The 19,196-nt window shown below is 37.8% G+C and overlaps 1 long non-coding RNA gene across 2 annotated transcripts in view; it reads left to right on the top strand.

Moving 5' to 3' along the window:
- LOC105749142 overlaps positions 1 to 19,196 on the top strand; it is a 309,126-nt gene that overhangs the window by 224,413 nt on the left and 65,517 nt on the right. The window contains exon 3 of one of the 2 annotated variants that reach the window (XR_001120378.2): positions 14,842 to 15,238. The exons of the other annotated variant lie outside the window; for it this stretch is intronic. This is a non-coding gene — a long non-coding RNA (uncharacterized LOC105749142). Of the gene's footprint in view, positions 1 to 14,841; positions 15,239 to 19,196 lie in introns of those variants that run through there. 2 annotated transcript variants of the gene reach the window in all.

Here is a 19,196-nt window from a genome sequence, read left to right on the forward strand (position 1 = left end):
TGGGAAAACAGTATCATTTTCAGTCTTCAAAACTGGTTTCAAATCTCACTTCTGCTTTGGCCAGAAATTCATTCCAGATCTAAAACTATACACAGATTCAATCCAACAATTGTTTATTCAGTGTTTATTTGATACAGAACACTGGTGATGAGGGATCAAAACAAAACTTGTATTAGGTGTTAAGAAATATATGATACAGATAAGAGGAAGTGTTCTCATGGATCTTAGCAGTCTAATGGGGAGGAGGAAACACAAAAATGTAAGTGTAAGAAACAAGAATTCCTAAGTCTATTAACGAGGTGAAAAAATATTATATTTAGTTGGGAGGGAGTCTATGTTGACTGGAAGGTTTCTTAGAGGAGGAGGCTTATGAGATGGATGTTGAAGGATGATCTCCTTCTGGTTCTTGAGTAAGACAAATGATATGATGGGTGAATCAATGAATGCATGGATGGTTGGGTAGATGGATGAAAAATTACTAAACACTATGTACAAAGCTCTGAGCTAAGAGCTAAGGAGACAAGAAGGAACACCAGTTTCTTGAGACGCTCACATTCTAATTGGAGGAGATTTCAGCAGCAAATCAGATTTTCAAGTCCAGTGGTTCTCAATCCCAGTGGTCTCTAATCTGAGCCAATCAGAAGGTAATGCAGATTCTTTAATGTCATTTGCATGGACATAACCAAATGGCTTTCTGCTATTGAACCATTTGATATTGACTTAGGTGGTTTAGGATGGCTGAGGTGGTGGAGTAGTCTGACTTTTCTCTCTCCCTCTACTTCTAGATTGACTACTGTCTGGATAATGGCAGCTAGTATTGTTATGGCAACAGCAGACTCCCATTAAATAACCAATCATTCAAGATTTCCTTCATATTGCTTTTTGGGGGTAGATTGAAAGGAAAGAGATTTGAGTCTCTTGGGAGCTAGAACTGGAAAACATCTTAGATATGATCTAGTCTGCTCCCCTCATTTTATAGAGGAAACTGAAGATGAGGAAAGTCAAATGTCTGAAGTCACAATCCATATTGTGTACTACTGAAATGACTTACTCTCCCCTGTCTGGAAGAAGGTATTATCCCTTCTTCCAGGGATAGTAATTCCCCTACTATCTAGGAAGGAACTCTTTAGCAACCCCCATTGTCCATCCCCCAACTTCCCTGTATGCTCAAACAACCTTTTGAGAAAATGATTAGCATATGTTTAGGCAGGTCTCTACCTCTGGTCAATCTATTCTGCCAATCAATGGCTTTCTCCCACCCCATGAAGCATTTCCTTTCTCCTGGTGAATTGTGGGGAACTTATTTTTTTCCTTACTAAGTATATGCTCTCCCAACTATATTTCATATTTACCATTCCTGATGTCTATTGCATCCTTTCATTTAGCCTATAACAACGTATTCCCTTAAATAAATCCACCTTTTGCCAGAGAATGGCCATTGTGAATTTATCACTTGTTTATTTCAAACTAGGTATTGCTATCCTGACCACATCACTACTATATACTGCCCTAGACTTTGGGAATCTGAAAACAAAAATTATAAAAATTCCTGTTTTCTAGAAGCATTTATTCTGTGTAAAGGGTTATGAGGAAATCTACAAATAAAATTAAAGGTCTTATTGGGTGCAACCTGTGTGACCTTGGGAATATCATTTAACCTGTTTGCCTCAGTTTCCTCTTCTGCAAAATGGGGATAATAATAACACTCCAGAATTTCTGTGAGGATCAAACAAGATAATAAAAGCTGTACTGAATTATTTGCTGTCTAGGGGAGGGAGTGGGAGAGGAAAGAGAGAAAATTTTGGAACATAAAACTTTGCAAGGGTGAATATCAAAAACTATCTTTGCATATATTTTGAAAATTAAAAGCTATTATTAAAAATTTTTAAAATGAGGTAATAACTATAAAGGGTATAGCATAGTGTCTGGCTTATAGAAAATGTTACATAAATATTAGTTATTATTTATTATTATGTGCCATATACTCTCCTAGATTCTGGACCTATAAAGACAAACATTAAACAACCTCTATCTTCTAGAAGCTTGCATTCTATTCTGTTGAGGATTATGAGTGAATCCACAAAATGAAGTTAAAGGATCTGAATTCAAATCCTTCTGGTGGTACCACCTGTATGGCTCTGAGCAAATCTCTTGGTTTTCTGGGCCTGTTTCCTCATCTCTAAAATAAGTTGTTGGGGATCAGGTCTGGGCTTTGAATGAAGAGAGGTGGACATGAGTGAGGAAGGAGTAGCTATGGAAATGTTAGCAATCACCATTACCATTATTATCCCAAGCTCAGGGCTTGGTTTGTGACAATCCCTGAAGATTGTAGATGGCATATTGTGTTCAGAGAAGATGGGATCTTTTCATTTGGTTGGATCATTGAGTTCATAAAGGAAAATAGGAAAACAGTATTTGTCAAGCATCTACTTGTAAGCACAGTGCCAGGGACTGGGCTAAGCAATTTGCAAATATTATCAGAATGAGGATATGATGTGATTATTCTCACAATAATTTTAGGCAGTAGCTGTTATTATTATCTATATTTACAGCTGAGAAAACTGAGGCAACCAAGAGCTTAAATGACTTGGCCAGGGTCATATAACTAGTAAGTATCTAGTGCTGGTTTTGAACACAAATCTTTCTGACTCCAGGCTTAGCATTTTATATCTATTGGTCTGCCTGCTTTCATGCACAAAAGGAAAGGTATGGTTTATGACTGGAAACATAGCGGGAGTCCTGATTGAAGAGTATTGTTTGTCCATCCTTCTAGAAGAGAAACATAGACTGAAAGTCCTGGAATATTGGCAACCCAAAGAACTAGGTCTAGAAACCATAATATTGAACCAAAAAAAAAAAAAAAAAAAAAAAAAAAAAAAAAAAAAAAAAAAAAAAAAAAAGGAGATTCAGTGAACTTGTATATTCCCAGAACTTTATCTCAACTAAAATTGAACTTAATAAAAAATTTAACTTATAAGAGCCAATATCAAAGATTAATGTCAAGGGACGCAGTAAGGATATATTTTTTATGTTTTTTACATGGAAACATATCCAGTATATTTAAGATTGCTCAAAAGAAAGATTAGGGCAGAGCTGAGTATTATCTGACTCTAAAAAGTAAAACTGTCTAGGAAAAGATAAAAATAGTAATTATACTATATGAATGAGATATAGAGAAAGAATCAACACAGAGACATTAGAGGGGGGAGGAGAGTTGAGACTTCTAAAAACCTGCTCAGATCAAGAATGGGCTAAATAGGGAACAATACATATACACATACATATATAATATATTATGATTATATATTAATCTAATCTAATGATAATGACATGTTATTAATAACATGATATTATATCTATATTTAGGAAGATGTTATACTTTTCTTGGTATGCACACATGTATATATATATGTGTGTATATATATACATATACACACATACATATATATATATATATATATATATATATAATGAAAAATATAGCACCCACCCTCCTAAATCTCAGCAAATAGAATAAGAAAGAGTATAGAAGGCTATATAAATTTATGGTTGTGGGACTAGGTGTGTAGATTAATGGGAAAGGAATAAAGAGGGAATGAAAAGATAGCATAGGATAAGGTATGGTCCAGAAGGGTATTTAGATTAATGAAAGTGAATAGGAAATGGCATGAAAAGGAAGGGAAAAGGTGGGGTGAGAAGATAAGAGATGGATTCATGGATGGGGAAAGGTTAAGTAATATTAAGGCCAGTTAAGGAATAGAATTAAAGTAGAAGAGCTAGTAGGGTAGGAAATGGGAGACAAATACAAAGACTACAACAAGATCAAGGGTATTCAATCCAAAAAAAAAGTAGATTTAGGAATCGTTGATCTCAGACAAAGTCAAACTTAAAGATTCAATCAAGAGATGAATTTACATTGCTAGTATATAAAATATACTAAGTCATATTAATATTGTTTTAGCTGTACATCTACATATGTTTAAGTGCAGTTGTATGGGTGTATGTGTGTGTATATAGCTATATGTGTGTCTGTGCCTAAATCTATATGTGTGTGTCTTTGTATGTATATATGCCTGTGGTTAACTGTAGCTGTTTGGGGGAGGTAGGGAGATGAAAGAGGAAAAAAAGAATAAATAAAAAGTGCATAGCAGAGAATAAAAGAATAACTGACAAGGAAGTAAAGAGAAGACAGACAGTCATGAATATAGAATCTTTTCTATTATTATATATGCTTTCTTGAAATGGAAATTTACTCTTCCATTTTTTGAATACTCCCTGATGTTCTACTGGGCACATGGCAATGTTTTGTTTTGTTCTGTTTTGTTTTTATTTTCCTTTTGTGTCTTATTTTATTTTTCTTTTTTTTGTCCTTAATTTTAAATTTAAAAAAGCAAGAGGACCATGACTTCAGAGAGGAGATTCCATGATAAGCGAGTGAATGGAATTTAAGTGAGGGAAGGCTGGGCAAAGTCAAGGCCTTCACTTTCTCCTCCAGAACCATCTGGGTTTAGTGGCAAGATATAGATCAGGATTACTGGAAATGGCCCAGATGCAGTGGGAGAAGTTGACCGTTTTAAGCTAAGGTCTTTCCCAAGTCTCAATTTGACTGAGGCAACATTCAATGATTAAGGCTAGATAAGAAATGAGGCATAGAATGACCTCTTTTGTCTAGTGAAAAAAAATCAACCTGGGAGGGAAAGACCCTCAGAGTTTCTGGCCAAACCAGAAATAATTGCTTTTTACATTCAAGAGAATAGGAATTGCCAGATGGAATGGTTTGTATTCAGGCCTAGGTAGAGACTTGGAAGGTTTTGGGACAGAGCTCTAGTCAATGGAAGACTGGATTAGAGAGGAGGCTAGGGGGACCAATCAGGAGGCTATTGTAAGAGAAAATAAGGGCCTGATCTGGGACTGTGTCCCTGGAGGTGGCTTTTCTGGAAACAATAAGAACTCTTTGCCAGAACCCAGGAAATGAGTTATGATGTTCTTGAAACAGTCCCAGCTTGAAGACATAAGGACTTGAGTAAAAGAATCTTTTTTTTTCAGCCCTGTGCTTAAAAGCATGGCCTGAAAGCTGACCTCACAGAGGGGCGCCTTATTAAGACTTTGCGACTTTGCCATTCCTCCGACGTGTTGACATCTGCCTGCATGCCCTGCTCAGGATCACAAATTCACCAGAGCTCACTCTTATGGCATTTGGAACTCTTCTCTAAAATTAGCAGCCCCATCCATGCTCCAGTACACCATGTTTTTGGAACACATCCCTTTGGTTTTCCATGTTCATTAAGGCTTTTTTTCCTGAGCAACACAAATTCATTGAATCCTCCCCCAAACTTTAAATAATAATGTCATGCAATTAAATTCCGTTCAGCAGGCATTTATTTAATACTTATTATACAGCAGTCGGGCAGCTAGGAACTCTGGGCCTGGAGTAAGGGAGACCTAAGTCTAAATTTGGACTCTGACATTCATTAGCTGTGTGACCCTGAAAAAGGCACTTTACTTTATTTGCCTCAGTTTCCTCAGCTGTAAAATGAGCTGGAGAAAGAAATGGCAAACCACTACGATACCTTTGCCAAGAGAACTCGAAATGGGGTCATGAAAAGGAGAATGTGACTGAAATGACTTAACAACAATAGGCATCACTTAGTCAACTAGGATTTACTGAGCACCTACTATGTGCTAGGCGTTTTACTGGGCCTTAGGTATACAAAGTCTCTGACTTCAATAGGCTTGCTGTGGGAAGGAAAATATTTATAGATAAGTAATTGAAAACAGTCAAAGAAAATACAGTGTAATTTCATGTTGAATTTCTCGTGAGATTATGGCTATTGGGTAGTCAGGAAAGTCTTTATATAAAGGAGAGCCCATGAACCAGGGATTGGATAAGCTGGATATGTGGAGAAAACTCCTTCATCCCAGGAGGGGCAGTTTGAGCAAAGGAAAAAGGATGTAAGATGGAATGTTCTGTCCTGGGAATAGTGAGCAGGCCAGTTTGTTTAGAGAAGAGAAAGGGAGGTGAAGTGATGGGAAATCCAGCTGGGAAGAGAAATTGGATCTAGATTCTGAAGGAATTAAAATGCTAAAGAATAGGGATATGGGGCAGCTAGGTGGTGCAGTGGATAAAGCATTGGCCCTGAAGTCAGGAGGACCTGAGTTCAAATGTGGCCTCAAGAAACTTAACACTTCCTGGCTGTGTGACCCTGGGCAAGTCACTTAGCCCCCACTCCTCATCTCAAGCCTGGAATGCCCTCACTCCACCTCTGCCTCTTAAAAATTTTAGCTTCTTTAAAAATCCCCATATCAATACCCATTAAGGACTTTCATTATTTTTAAAGTTTTCTGAACTGTTTCTGGTATCCAGCAGGAAATTAAGTATTTGTGAAATTGACTGAGTTGAATTGTCAAGACATTTGGTATAAAAACCATCGAACATGTGAAACAATTGTTAATTGTGTGTTTAATTGGATAATTTAGACTGTAAGAATGGAAATGTGTTAGAGAAAGGAGAAGGACTTTGTGGATTATCTCTAAGGGTGGAAGTGCCACCTGTTTGATACCTGAGTGATTAAAAAGTGTGTGTGTGTGTGTGTGTGTGTGTGTGTGTGTGTGTTTGTAGAAGGAAGATTCAGAATTTCCTTTCAACCAAAGGGGTTTTAGAACTTATCTTGTCCAACCACATCATTTTGCAGATAAGGCAATTGAGGCTCCCAGAAGGGAAGGGATTACTTAAGGTTGCCCAGATCTAAAACAGAAGTCTCGAGATTTGGACCCAATTCAACTCTTTTTATGCTTCCAGGGAGAATATGCTATTTTTAAGACATCATTGATGGAGATTTCCTATGAACTGATCAATAGTTCAATGCTTTTGTGTTTGGCAATCTGTAGAATGTTTTATCCTCTTAGGGTATATGATTTAAATGGACAGAGATAGTAAAACATAATGATACAAAGAAGCCTATATATCTGGGGTCACCTAATCCTTCTGGCTACCCTCTCCTTCTTGGTATTGGGGCCAGAGAGACCCATGCTGGTGGCAAATGATTTAAAGATGGATGAGGTAAAGCCTCAAGATTTATGTGCAGACCCTGTGAGATATAGCAGCAGTTAACTACTATTTTGGGGACCTTGATGAAGGAACGGGACATTCACTGGTCCATCAGATTCATTTGAATCTGATAACTAATTCTTTCACTGGGAAGCTGTGTGATGGTAAGCCAGTCCCTTCACCTTTCAATGTGTTGCCTTATTTATAAAACTGAGTTATTAATAATAATAACATGTATGGTGTTTTAATTTTTGTGAAACACTTTACATGAATGATCTCATTTGATCTTCACAATAACCTTGGAAGGTAAGTGCTGTTGTTGCTCCTGTTTTATACATGGGGAAACTGAGACTATGAGGAAAACTAAGTCTGAAGCAGGATTTGAATTTAGCTCTTTCTGGTTCCAAATTCGTCACTGTCCTCCATGCTACATATTTGTCCTGTCTCGTAAGATTGTTATGAAGTAACTGCATTATGAATGTTAAAGTGACTATGTCAGGGAGAATGATTCATGAGGTTAATAAAGAAAAAGGAGGAGAAGGTGAGATGGAGGAGATTGTAAGATTGTGGGGGTGTGGGGATGTTTTTCTCTGGTTAAAATGCAGCCCCGAAGCCTGGACCTGGGTTAGTGCTGCTCCATAATCAAAACAAGAATATAAGGGAGGTGGGTAGAGAACAATGTTCAGAATCAAATTATCTTGCCTATTAAACCACAGAGGATCTTGGGAACGTCTCACGCTATGTAGTTGTCTGGGACAAAGTAATGGTCATTTTAGTTTGGAAAGTCACAGAGATGGTGAATGGAGCCATAGGGTAAGAGACTGATGAATCCTTTCCAGGAGCACAGGACATCAGATCTGAGGCAGTTAGATGGTATCACTTTACCACAAAATGCTGAAATTGGACTCAGGGAGACTTATTCAAATCCTATCTCAGATACCTCAGTATGAGGTATTTAATTAGATTTATCAATTTTACCCAAACAGTAGTCTTTGCCTCAGTTTCTCTCTCTATAATATTTTTTATTTTATATTACATACTTTTTGAGATAAACTTTAGATATTTGGAGAAAAGAGGTGGTGAAGGTACAGTTTATGGTCAGCACTGAAATAAACAAAGGTAGATTTGGAGGCTGGAAAGCTTTAGGCTTGTTTCTGGGAAAGATGAGTGGGCCAATAAGACTCGAATGGAGATTCCTAGGATAAAAGAATGAACTATAATTCTGGAAAAGTGGAAAACCATGGAGAGAAAAGGGGAAAAATACAGAGCAGCCTGGGAAAAATGGTATTAGCTGCACTTACAGGGTTAATCTTCATCCTTGCTCCAGAGTTTTGGAGGACTCCTTCCTGTGCAATGATTTTCTTATCCAAGAGCTGAGCTTTTGTAACATCCATCCCCTGGGCAACAACCTAATGTTTGAAAAATGTTCCAGATTCAGGGACAAAGGAGAAAAGCCTTCATAAAACTGCTACATTTCCCATTCACTGGGGATGAGTAAAAAAAGGATGAGTCATTCAGCCCCTAAACTCAGCGATCATCTTTTGAAGAGAAATGAAGCCCATTCACAAAATGACAATTCCTTCCCCGCCCCCACTGCTCCTGTATATTTGCAGATAAAAGGCTCAGAGATTTAATCAGATTTACCAATTCTATCCAGATTCATTCATTCAATTAAAGATCATTTTTTAAATAGATAAGAGAAGAATTGAGAGATGGTATATCATCTTTTCTGATCATCCTCTGCTTTGTAATAATAATGCTGCTACTAATAGTAACAATAACAACAATAGGGTAAATATAATAATTGGGAATGGATAAATAACAATAGGATCAGCATGATAAATAGGAAGGGAACAATAATAATGATAATGATGATAATAATAACATCTTAACAGCACTTTAAAGGTTTAAAAGCCCTAATAGATTACCAGTGACATCCCACTCTAAAGCCATTGAGGGGTCCCAGAAGTCTCTTTCAGAATTGATTCAATCTTTCATGCACCAACTTTAAAGGCTGAAAAGTGCTTTCTATTGAGGGAGGCAACGCGATCTTTGGAGTGGATCCAAAGGGTTCAAATCTTGACCATCAGGACAAGAGACATCACACAAGTGATTTCACCTCTTTAATCCTGTTTCATCATTTATAAGGATAGAAACAAACCTTTGTTAAGTATCTACTGTACTTTTGTAAAGCATTTTGATTCTTATAATGATCCTGGGAAGTTATTATTGTACCATTTAAGGAAACTGGGACAGACAGAGGTTATGTGACTATACCAGCAATTAACCATCTGAGGCTAGATTTGAACTCAGAACTTCCTGAATTCAGGCTGAGTCATATATCCACTGCCTTATGAAGCTGCCTCTATAACATGAGAGAGTTAGGCTACATGACCTCTGAGATCCCTTGTAGCATAAATCTATGGGCATACATTACTTCCTTCCATACTATCATTTATGATCACAATTATGGAACTGACCAGGACCTTAGAGATTGCTTTGTTCAGCTTTCCCTGATTTTGGAAGTAGGTCCAGAGATGTAAAGGCAATTACTAAGTGATGTGGGATTTCAAGTCCAAATCCTAGCCTCTTCCCTCTTCAGAAAACTGTTTCTGGGATTGCAGTCCTTGCAGATGTCAATACCTAGATATATTTTGCCCATTTTCCAGATGAGGCTCCAAATGAGTAATCGCAATATGAGAAAATGTCCCAGGTAGGATTTGAATACAGGTCTCCCTGATTCTAAGCCCAGCGCTTTATCCATATTCCAACAAATTGCATATCCATATGGTATTTTACAATTTAAAAAGTAGTATAGTATAGTGAATGGAAAACTGAACTTGAACTGGGAACACTTAGATAAAAGTCTTGCCTCTGAGGTACGTAGGTAACTGAACCTGATTAATAAATCCAAGGTAATTCTCTAAGTCTAAAGAATTGCAGTTCTGCATTGCTGCTAGGGGATTTTCTCACTGGGAAGTTATCTGCACACTCATAATTCTGAATCAAAAATAATGAATAAGAAAAACTTCACAGATTACAAATTGGTTTGCTTACAAACTGTCAGTTTTAAGTTACTGACAAGTAGACATCCTTTTTCTGAGTGAGGTATACTTCTGATAGTTTCATACATGCAAATGGCACATAAGGAATTGACCATAGCCATTCTTCCCTTTTTTGCCTCAATACCCTGGACCTACCTGACTCCCTCTAGATTATGGAACTCAAGCTAGTAACTGGCAAGAAGAACTCTCTGATGTTGTGTCTCTCACCTTAATAAAATCCTAATTTTAAATTAGAGCTAGAAGTGACAATAAAGACTAAAGAGTCCAGTTTCCTTTGACTTATGAGGAATCAGAGGCATGAAGAGATGAAGTGATTTCTCCAGGTTGCTCAGATAATAAAAATCTAGAGATAGTTTTGAGCCAAAATTTTCCTAACTTCAAGTCCAATATTGTACCCAGCATGGCATTCATCTTCATCCTCCTTTCAACACAGTGGACACTTAGGTGAATTAGACACTTTCTTCCCTTTGGCTTTTATAATTCGGTATTTCTTATTTCCAGCAAAAACTGCTTCTGCTGACTCTTTCTGCCTTCCCTTTTTCTTCTGACTTGTCCAATTATATCAAGAAAACCTTCTTTCTTCATTACATTTTTCACTTAAGTAGCTCTATTTATCCCTTATAAACAACATAGAACTCTTGATAGAGTTTTTATCAAAAAATGGAAAGCTATAAGTTTGAAAGAGAAATTAGATTTAATAAAGAATCAATGGCACCCAACTCAAAAATGATGGAGCAGTCCCAGGAGTCTCAGATCAATGCAATCTTCCACCTACTAATTCTTTTCCCCAATTATACCATTTTTCCCCTTAGGCATCAGCATTACCAATAAAAATTATGGCCATTTTCATATTTTTACATTTCTTTCTCCTCTTGATTGATTATTATTAAAGATATTTCTAATTTTTAATTGCAAATATCTAGCATTTAGTTTCCATGAGGCAGCTATGTGGGGCAGTGAATGAAACTAGAATAAGTGAGATCCAAACTCAATGACCCTGGGCAAGTCACTTCTGTTTGCTTCAGTTTCAGAGGATGAAACTCATAAAATGAGGATGATAATACCACCTACCTCCCAACTTTGTTGTGAGGATCAAATGAGAGAATAACTATGTGATGGTTAGCTCAGAGCCAGGGACATACAAGAATCTTTCTTCCTCTGTTCTTTCTTCCCTCCCTTCTTCTCTCTATTTCTCCCTCCCTTCCTCCATTCCTTTTTACCTTTCTTCCTTTCTCCCTTCCTTCCTCCTTCTCTTCTTCCCTCCCTTCCTCCCTCCTTTCCTTCTTTTCTTCTTTCTTTTTCTCCCTTCCTTCCTTCCTTTTTCCCTTCCTTCCTTCCTTTCTCCCTTCCTTCCTTCCTTCCTTTCTTCCTTATTTCCTTCCTTCCTTCCTTTCTCCCTCTCTCCTTCCCTCCCTCCCTCCCTGCTTCTCTCCCTCTCTCCCTCCTTCCCTCCCTCTTTTCTTTCCTAAAGGGATGTTCATGATTGTCTAAGGACCATTTAAACATTCGTAGGATGCTTTATGCTTCACAAAATATTTTATGTAGGTTATAACCACATGACTTTCTAGACCAAGTCATTCTCTCTCTACAATACTAAGAGATTAAACATATAATGATCTCTGACATATCTCTATCTCTCTGTTGTATATTCAGTCAATGGATACATATCACAATTTCTTTCCAAAAGGTAGTTTCCAGAACTATCCTTGCTTCAATCCAGATCCTGGTCTTCTCTTTCTTATGTACTAGTTAGAGTGCCATTGTGTTCTTACCACTTCCAAATGACAAACTAACAGAAATCATAAAGCTTAGGAAAGGACAGAGTTGAACAATTCCACAAAGCTTCAGCTGCCAAGAAGATAAGGTCGAGTAAAAGATTTGGGGGATAAGAATTGGTGGTAAAAAAGTAATTTTTTAAAAAAAGGTGATCCTATTCTTACTGACTCTCTTTCCTTCAATTTTGATCCTCTTCTCATTTATTACCCCTTTCCTTTTAGGATTTTTTTTGGTTGTTTGTTTTTCTCTCCTGCTTTTTGTTAGTTTTATACTTCTTTTCCTTCTCAGTCAAATGAATTTTTCTTTCCTTTCTTCCCCTTCATCTTGCCCCACTCACTAATATTTAGATTTCATTTTTATGTCCTTTTCCAAAAATATTTCTTTCATTCTTGAATATTGTTATTTTTTTATTTATGCTAGACCCCCATTCTTTAATTCATGACCCCTATAATTTCCTGGTCTCTATTTTCTCTGTATTCTTCATATAGTCAAATCTTTCAAGGTATGCATTCTAGACTCTATCCTTAGACTCTTTCTGCCACTATCTCATAGGACATTTATTATGGATTATCTTTTTTTCATTATGACTCATTTACCTGATCTACGATCTATATTTTCTTCTGTGACTGTCTTTTTTGTTTGTTTATATTCAAGATATTTGAGATTTCTTTTTCTTGAAATCATTGGTAATTTTAGTCTTCTCTCCCTCTCCTATCCTCCCACCTTATTTTCCTTATCAATCACTTCCGACTCCCTCCTCTCTGAATGTGGTTTCCTTAGATATTGAATCTCAAAGTGTCTCAGTGTCTTAGCACACTGGGAAATTTCCTGCTTCAATAACTTAGGTCTCTGCCCCTACTGATTTTTGAGTGGTCAGAAATGTCCCTAGATGTATGTTGTGCACTTTCCCTCTGATTTGATAGAGTGTTATACAGCTTCCCACATGTAGGGTGTCTTGTGATTTGGTGATCTGCCTCACACCTTTTTTTCTTTAGTTCTTTGGCCTGGTGGCCTGGCAGTTGAGAGCCTGTTTTCTCTGGCACTGGCAGGTCAGAGCTTTGTAGCACTGGTGCTTCTGGGTTACAGTCCCCAGCACCATTTTGCTTCTAAGGGCCAGTGGTGAAACAGACTGTTGGGACCTAAGCAAACTTCACCAGCTTGGAGCTGTTAGACACAGGGAGAGGATAAGCTGAAGAGATTAGTTTTGAAGTTAGCCTGGGTTGTGTTTGAGTGTACTGGTATGACCTCACTGCTGATGGGGGGAAGGAGCTAAATGTGAACAATTAAAACATGATGATGAAATATAGCACCAAACAGGAAAGTGACTTTCTACAGCTACCATGAGCCGCAGGAGTCTTTATTGGACAAATCCACAGATAGAGCACTTCTAGTCTAAGGGAGGAACATTGTCAGAGATGGAACTTAAGGTAAGAAGTGATCAACTCTTAGAGAGCCTGGATTTTATTCCAGAGTGCCCTCCGATGCTGGATTGAGTGCACAATCACCAGGCAAGTATGACTTCCAAAACATGGTTGTCATAGAGTAGGATCAAGGACTTGAACAATGGCAATATGGAGGTTAAACCTCAAATGCTATAATTTCTCTTTACTGGAATTCCTGTGTGAATACCACTAATAGTCTAGGCTCCCTGTCTGAAGATCTTATCCTTTCCTTTCTTTTCATCCATCCAGGTCATGCCCCTTGTCTGAAAAAGAAGTACTTCTTCTTTTTTTGAACTTTTCCTCTCCCTTCAAAGCACAAGCCATTATTTTGAGAATATTTCCTCACTTAAAAGGTTTCTTTTCCTCCTCAAATTTTCAAATCTCATTTGATCATCCCTGCTTTGAGAATCTGCTAATTCAAGTATTATTCTATTATATAGATGAAAAAACTGAGAACTGGAAAGATGAAGTGACTTCCCTAATGTTATATAGATAGGAAGAAGAGTCAGAACTCAGATCTGATTCTTTTGATTCTAAATCCACATTTCTTCTAGCATTAGAACATGAAATTCATGGGGAAATTCTTTCTTTTCTTGAATCTGAAACTGCTAGTTTACAAATGAAAATTTGGAACACAACTTATTTGTACATTGGCCCCATCCTGTTGCATTTATTTTTTTTCTGCACTCATTGTAGAGTGCTTTGGAGTTTCCACATCGCCCATTGCCAGGCACAATTTGAAAAGGAGTTGGCAACCTCTCTGAAACGGCATTCTAAGGCTTTCTTTATTTCCTTCAGAGCAGAGGGTCAAATGGGGAGGAGGGGTAGCTTGCTCTTGACTCACTCATGAATCACTCTCCATTCCCTCTCTCTACCCCCACCCTGAGCAGTCACTGCAGTCAAACTCAGAGACATGGTCTCCAGACTCCACGAGCTGTCAGGAAATGGAGAGTTGTAGTCATCTCAGGAAATGTTTCCAACAATTTTAGACTCCTGGCACTGAGGAGCACAGTTTAGTACCTAGAGGAAAAAAGAGGCAATATTGCCTCTTTTTATAGGCATTTCTGACTACATTTTACTTATCAAGCTGTTCAACATTTGCCCATTGTCCACTTGTGGAACACATGCCATAGGTTATCCAACTCACAGAAAGAAAATGATGGAGATCCCATAACCCATCATTTCTCCTTCACCCTTTGAAGAAAGTTGCCAATTTCTTATCTGGACAAAAAATAAATTATATTTATAGAAATTAAAGAATTTAGTAAAAATTATCTCATTCGAAACTCATGACATTACACACATTTTGTAGATGAAGAAATTGAGGCACTGAAAAGTTACTAGACTTGCCTATGGTCACAAATAATATTAGAGAGAATCAGGGGAAGAAACTGAATATGTTGAGACTGAAGAATTAAAGATCTAGGGAAGATGTGATCACTGTCTGTAAGTATTGGATTTGAAGGCTGTCAGATGAAGGAGACATTTAATTTCTTCTGTTTGACCCTAGAGCACAGGACCAGAAGCGATGGATAGAAGTTGCAGAGAAGTAAATTTTAACTTGATGTCTCCAAACAACAGCAACAAACTTCTTGATAAATGTTATTCAGTCATGTCTGACTCTTCTTGACCCCGTGGACCATATATATGCCAATACTTGGAATTTTCTTGGCAGCTTTGGATAAATTGGATAAATCAGTCAACTGCCCAGTGCCCCAGACACTCCCTGAGAACAACAAGGCTGTTCCTCTACAATGATGGGGAGATTTTCCACCCTGGATGTACTATGTATCAATCACTCACAGGTGGAGAGTAGCTGCCTAGCACCATGGATAGCTTCTTAGACATGGAGACTGAAGGATATGGCTTTATATTTGACCTTTGACAGATAGGAATAAATTATCTAACTTCTCTGGGCCTTGATTTTTTTTTTCTTGCAATATGCAATACTTGTTGCATTTGCCTTAAAGGGCTGTTGTGAGGCACAAGTGGAATAATATGGAAAATAGACATTAAGGTGAGTTCTTATATGTGTGACTTGGCTTAATTCAGACTCCTCCTTCCCCCCCCCCCCCCAAACCCAGCATTGGGTTGATCTTAGATTCTGATACAGGTTTATCTAAGCATCAATCATTGCCATCATTCACACATAATAAATGCAAGAGGCAGCATGGGTAGTGAGTATATATAAAGCTTGCCTTGGAACTAAGAAGACCTGAGGTGGACTCCTGCTTCTGACACACACTGACTGTCTGGCCATGAGCAAATCATATAATCCCTTCATCCTTTAGGCAGCTCTTACAGGGATTCTTAATTTGGAATCTGTGAATTGTTTTTCAATAAATAATTTTATTGTAAATAAAAAAATATCTTAAATTTTTAAATTGAAATATTTAAAGTATTTCTCATAAGTGATTTTCTTTGTAATATTGTAAAATTTATGAATTTTAAAAGTTTAAAAATAAAATCCATTAAAGATAAAATGGATCTCAAAAAGGATCCATAAGTTTCAACACATTGCATTTTGGACACAAAAAAGTTAAGAAGCCTTGATGTAAAACATTAAGTTATAGAAAAAATTGTTAATCTGTGTTGACTGAGAAAGTTTCCTCATCCCTAAAGTAACAAAATTACAGGTCCAGTCTCTTCCTCCCTAGTTTAATATTACATGTCACAAATGTTTTTTAAAAATAATTCTGAAATCTAGAGTGCTGTTGGGAAATTGAAAAATTCTTTTAGTGACCTGAAACATCTTCCTGAAATGAGGACCTACTTTTATGAAACTAATATTATTCTGGTGTTGTTGTGTGACTGTGAATCACGAAATACAATAATATTTGAAAAATTGAAAATTAATATCACTTAGAGGGCAATGGAGAAGCATGTGGCAGGTGTAAGCAGGCGCCAATAAAAGGAAACGAGATTTAAAGAAGAAGCAAATAAAGGATGACAATAAAAAATCCTATGAAAAAACTGGCAAGAGCAGAGGATGGGAAGGCATCAGTTAATAAATGTTTATAAAGCACCCACTATGTTTCAAGTTCTGTACTTATCCATTGTGATATAAAAAGAGGTAAAAGCATGGACAGGGTAAATACTCCAAGGGGTGTCTTCTGATGGAAAGTGGAGACGTGGAAAGGTTCCATTACACTGTGGGTTGATCCTTGTGCACATAGTAGGATGATCATAAGGGTTGTTGGGTATGAGCAAGCAAGGCTGGGTTGTCATTCACATCATTTGAGAGACTAACTGTATTGATGAAGGCACAAGTCTATTTGAGTATTTCTGTAACCCGGAATGAAAAACACCCTACCCTAGGACAGAAGACTTAATGAGGAACGTCATCTCAAACTCAGATGAAAAGCACCAAGAATCCACAGGTATAGTGGGTAGAGACCTTCATTACTTGATGGGAGAGACTCCAATAGGTTCATGTCTTAAATAACGAGAGATACTGAGTCTTAAGTGATGATGTGAGAGTAGAGAGAAAGGAGGTCCTCTTAAGCTCTGGAGATTCAGGCTTATGAAGGGAAAGCCCATCAGCTTCTAATTGACTAGGTATTCCAAGGTAGGGGGAGAGGGGTATGGCCTTCAGAGAAATCTGTCTACACCTGCCATCTTAGGATGAGCAAATCAAGTTCAATATGACACCAAGTCAGATTTAGGAAAGTAGGTATATACTACATATAAAAGTTCAGTCATTTTTCACTTATACCTGATTCTTTATGGCCCCATCTGGGGTTTTCTTGGTAAAGATATTGGAATGGCTTATGATTTTCTTTTCTAGCTCATTTTCCAGATGAGGAAACTGAGGCAAATAGCATTAACTGACTTGTCCAGGGTCACTTGGCTAGTAAGTGTGGGAAGTAATATTTGAACTAAGGAACATGAGTCTTCCTGACTCCAACTCTATCCACTGCAGCACTATTTAGCCACATGTTATATGGAAATAGGTTCATAAATTATGTAAAGATTATCATCTTTACAAATCCATATCCATATATGCATACATTATATTATACTATATCATATCATACAGCATTATATCATATTATATTATATAATTTCCTATTATATGATATAATATTATTAGTATATATTATATTACATTATACATAGTATACTATACTATCTTATATTATATTACATGACATTATACTATGCTATCCTGTATGCCATATTATATTATACTATTTTACTATGTTATGCTACACATATCTATACTATATATACTATACATATTTAGTATATATACTATATGTATTTATACTGTTGTGATATATATATATATATATATATATATATATATATATATATACTATGTTAATCGATATAGGTACTGTAATATACTATATTATACTCTTTCTTTTCTGATTCCCTTAGCTCTGTGTATTCCAGTCATATGTCTCCTGCCTCATTTGCCCATCCTTTCAAGCTCCTGTTGCTTCCATCCAACTGGTACTGAGGACGTGTCCATATCAAGGAAACAAAAGAAAAAGTCAGGAGGATGCAGCTTCATATTCCCCAGCAGCAAAGATAGGGAGACCGAATTCAAAGATGCTGAAGGCAAAAGGGAAAATTCCTGGAGTGAAGAAAGGCAGAGAGAAAGGGCTGATTATGTGTGTCAGAATCAAGGTCTTTTATTTTAGTCATTCTTTTACTCGTTTATTTGGTGATGGTGATGTTTGCAGTAGAGGTAAAGTCCAGGGAGGGAAGGGAATTCTCCCACCTGAAATTTGTACCTCGATCTTCTGATGTCCAATCCATTGAAAGCACATTTATTCACTGCAGGATTTTTCTGTTGAGCATCAGGATATATTAGATCCAGAAGTGAATCTGGGTTCTCACCCTACACCTGACACCCCCTGTGTGACATTGGCCAGTCTCTTAGCCCCACCCTGGGACTAGCTTCCCCTGAGACTTTTTCTGCCTTCATGTTTCTACTATTATTTGTGATAGAATTTAATGTTGTTGAGGGAAGGAACTTTACTCTTTTTACCTGGGTGCCTAGAACAGTGCTTTGGTACCTAGTAGGTAATTAATAAGTGCTTGGTAATTGAAACTGTCCCCTGAGACTTTTTCTGCCTTCACGTTTCTACTATTATTTGTGATAGAATTTAATGTCTTTGAGAGAAGGAACTTTGCTCTTTTTACCTGATTGCCTAGAACAGTGTCTGACACCTAGTGAGTAATTAGCAAGTGCTTGGTGATTAGTTGATTGATGACTAATTGATCAGACATCCTGTACAGAAAAAGACTGTCCACTAGCCGAGAAGAGGAACGGAAGGGGATGTGTGGGTAGGGGATGCAAACCCCTGGAAAAAGCATGTGTTTGGTTTGGAGAGAGTGAGAAGGAGCTGATTAATGGCAGGTTAGGTTCTCAGGGTTTTCCTCCCAGGCGTTAGTCTTGCCCAGCATCTTATCTCAGGCCCCGGCCGGCTCCATCTCTGCCCTTTCCTTGTGACACAGAGCAGGACGGAATTACTGCTCTGATACCTCGGAGAACTGGCCCACAGTGCCCTCTGTAGCGGCCAAGACCTCACTGCAAGGAAGACAGCCAAACGGACTCGGTTTGGTTTCTGACCAATGAATGAGGTCACTTACTAAAGAGAAGGAGGAATCTTGAACCGGCTCCTTACAGGAAATGAGATTGCTGGGCTTGGCAGTCCGTTGCCCCCTTCTCCAAGATGTCCAGCTGGGAAATCTGGGCAGAGCTCCTAGCCTAGCACAGGCCCATTGCTTAGAGTGGGGTGTTGGAGTCTGACCGGAGTGATCTGCCGTCCGGGGCTATCACCACCAGGCTCATGGGTCAAACTGTGACATCCTGAGGTCTGTCTGGGGGTCCTCTTCCCCATGGTCTCTCTC

Source organism: Sarcophilus harrisii, chromosome 2 (assembly GCF_902635505.1).
Source record: "Sarcophilus harrisii chromosome 2, mSarHar1.11, whole genome shotgun sequence".
NCBI lineage: Eukaryota > Metazoa > Chordata > Mammalia > Dasyuromorphia > Dasyuridae > Sarcophilus > Sarcophilus harrisii.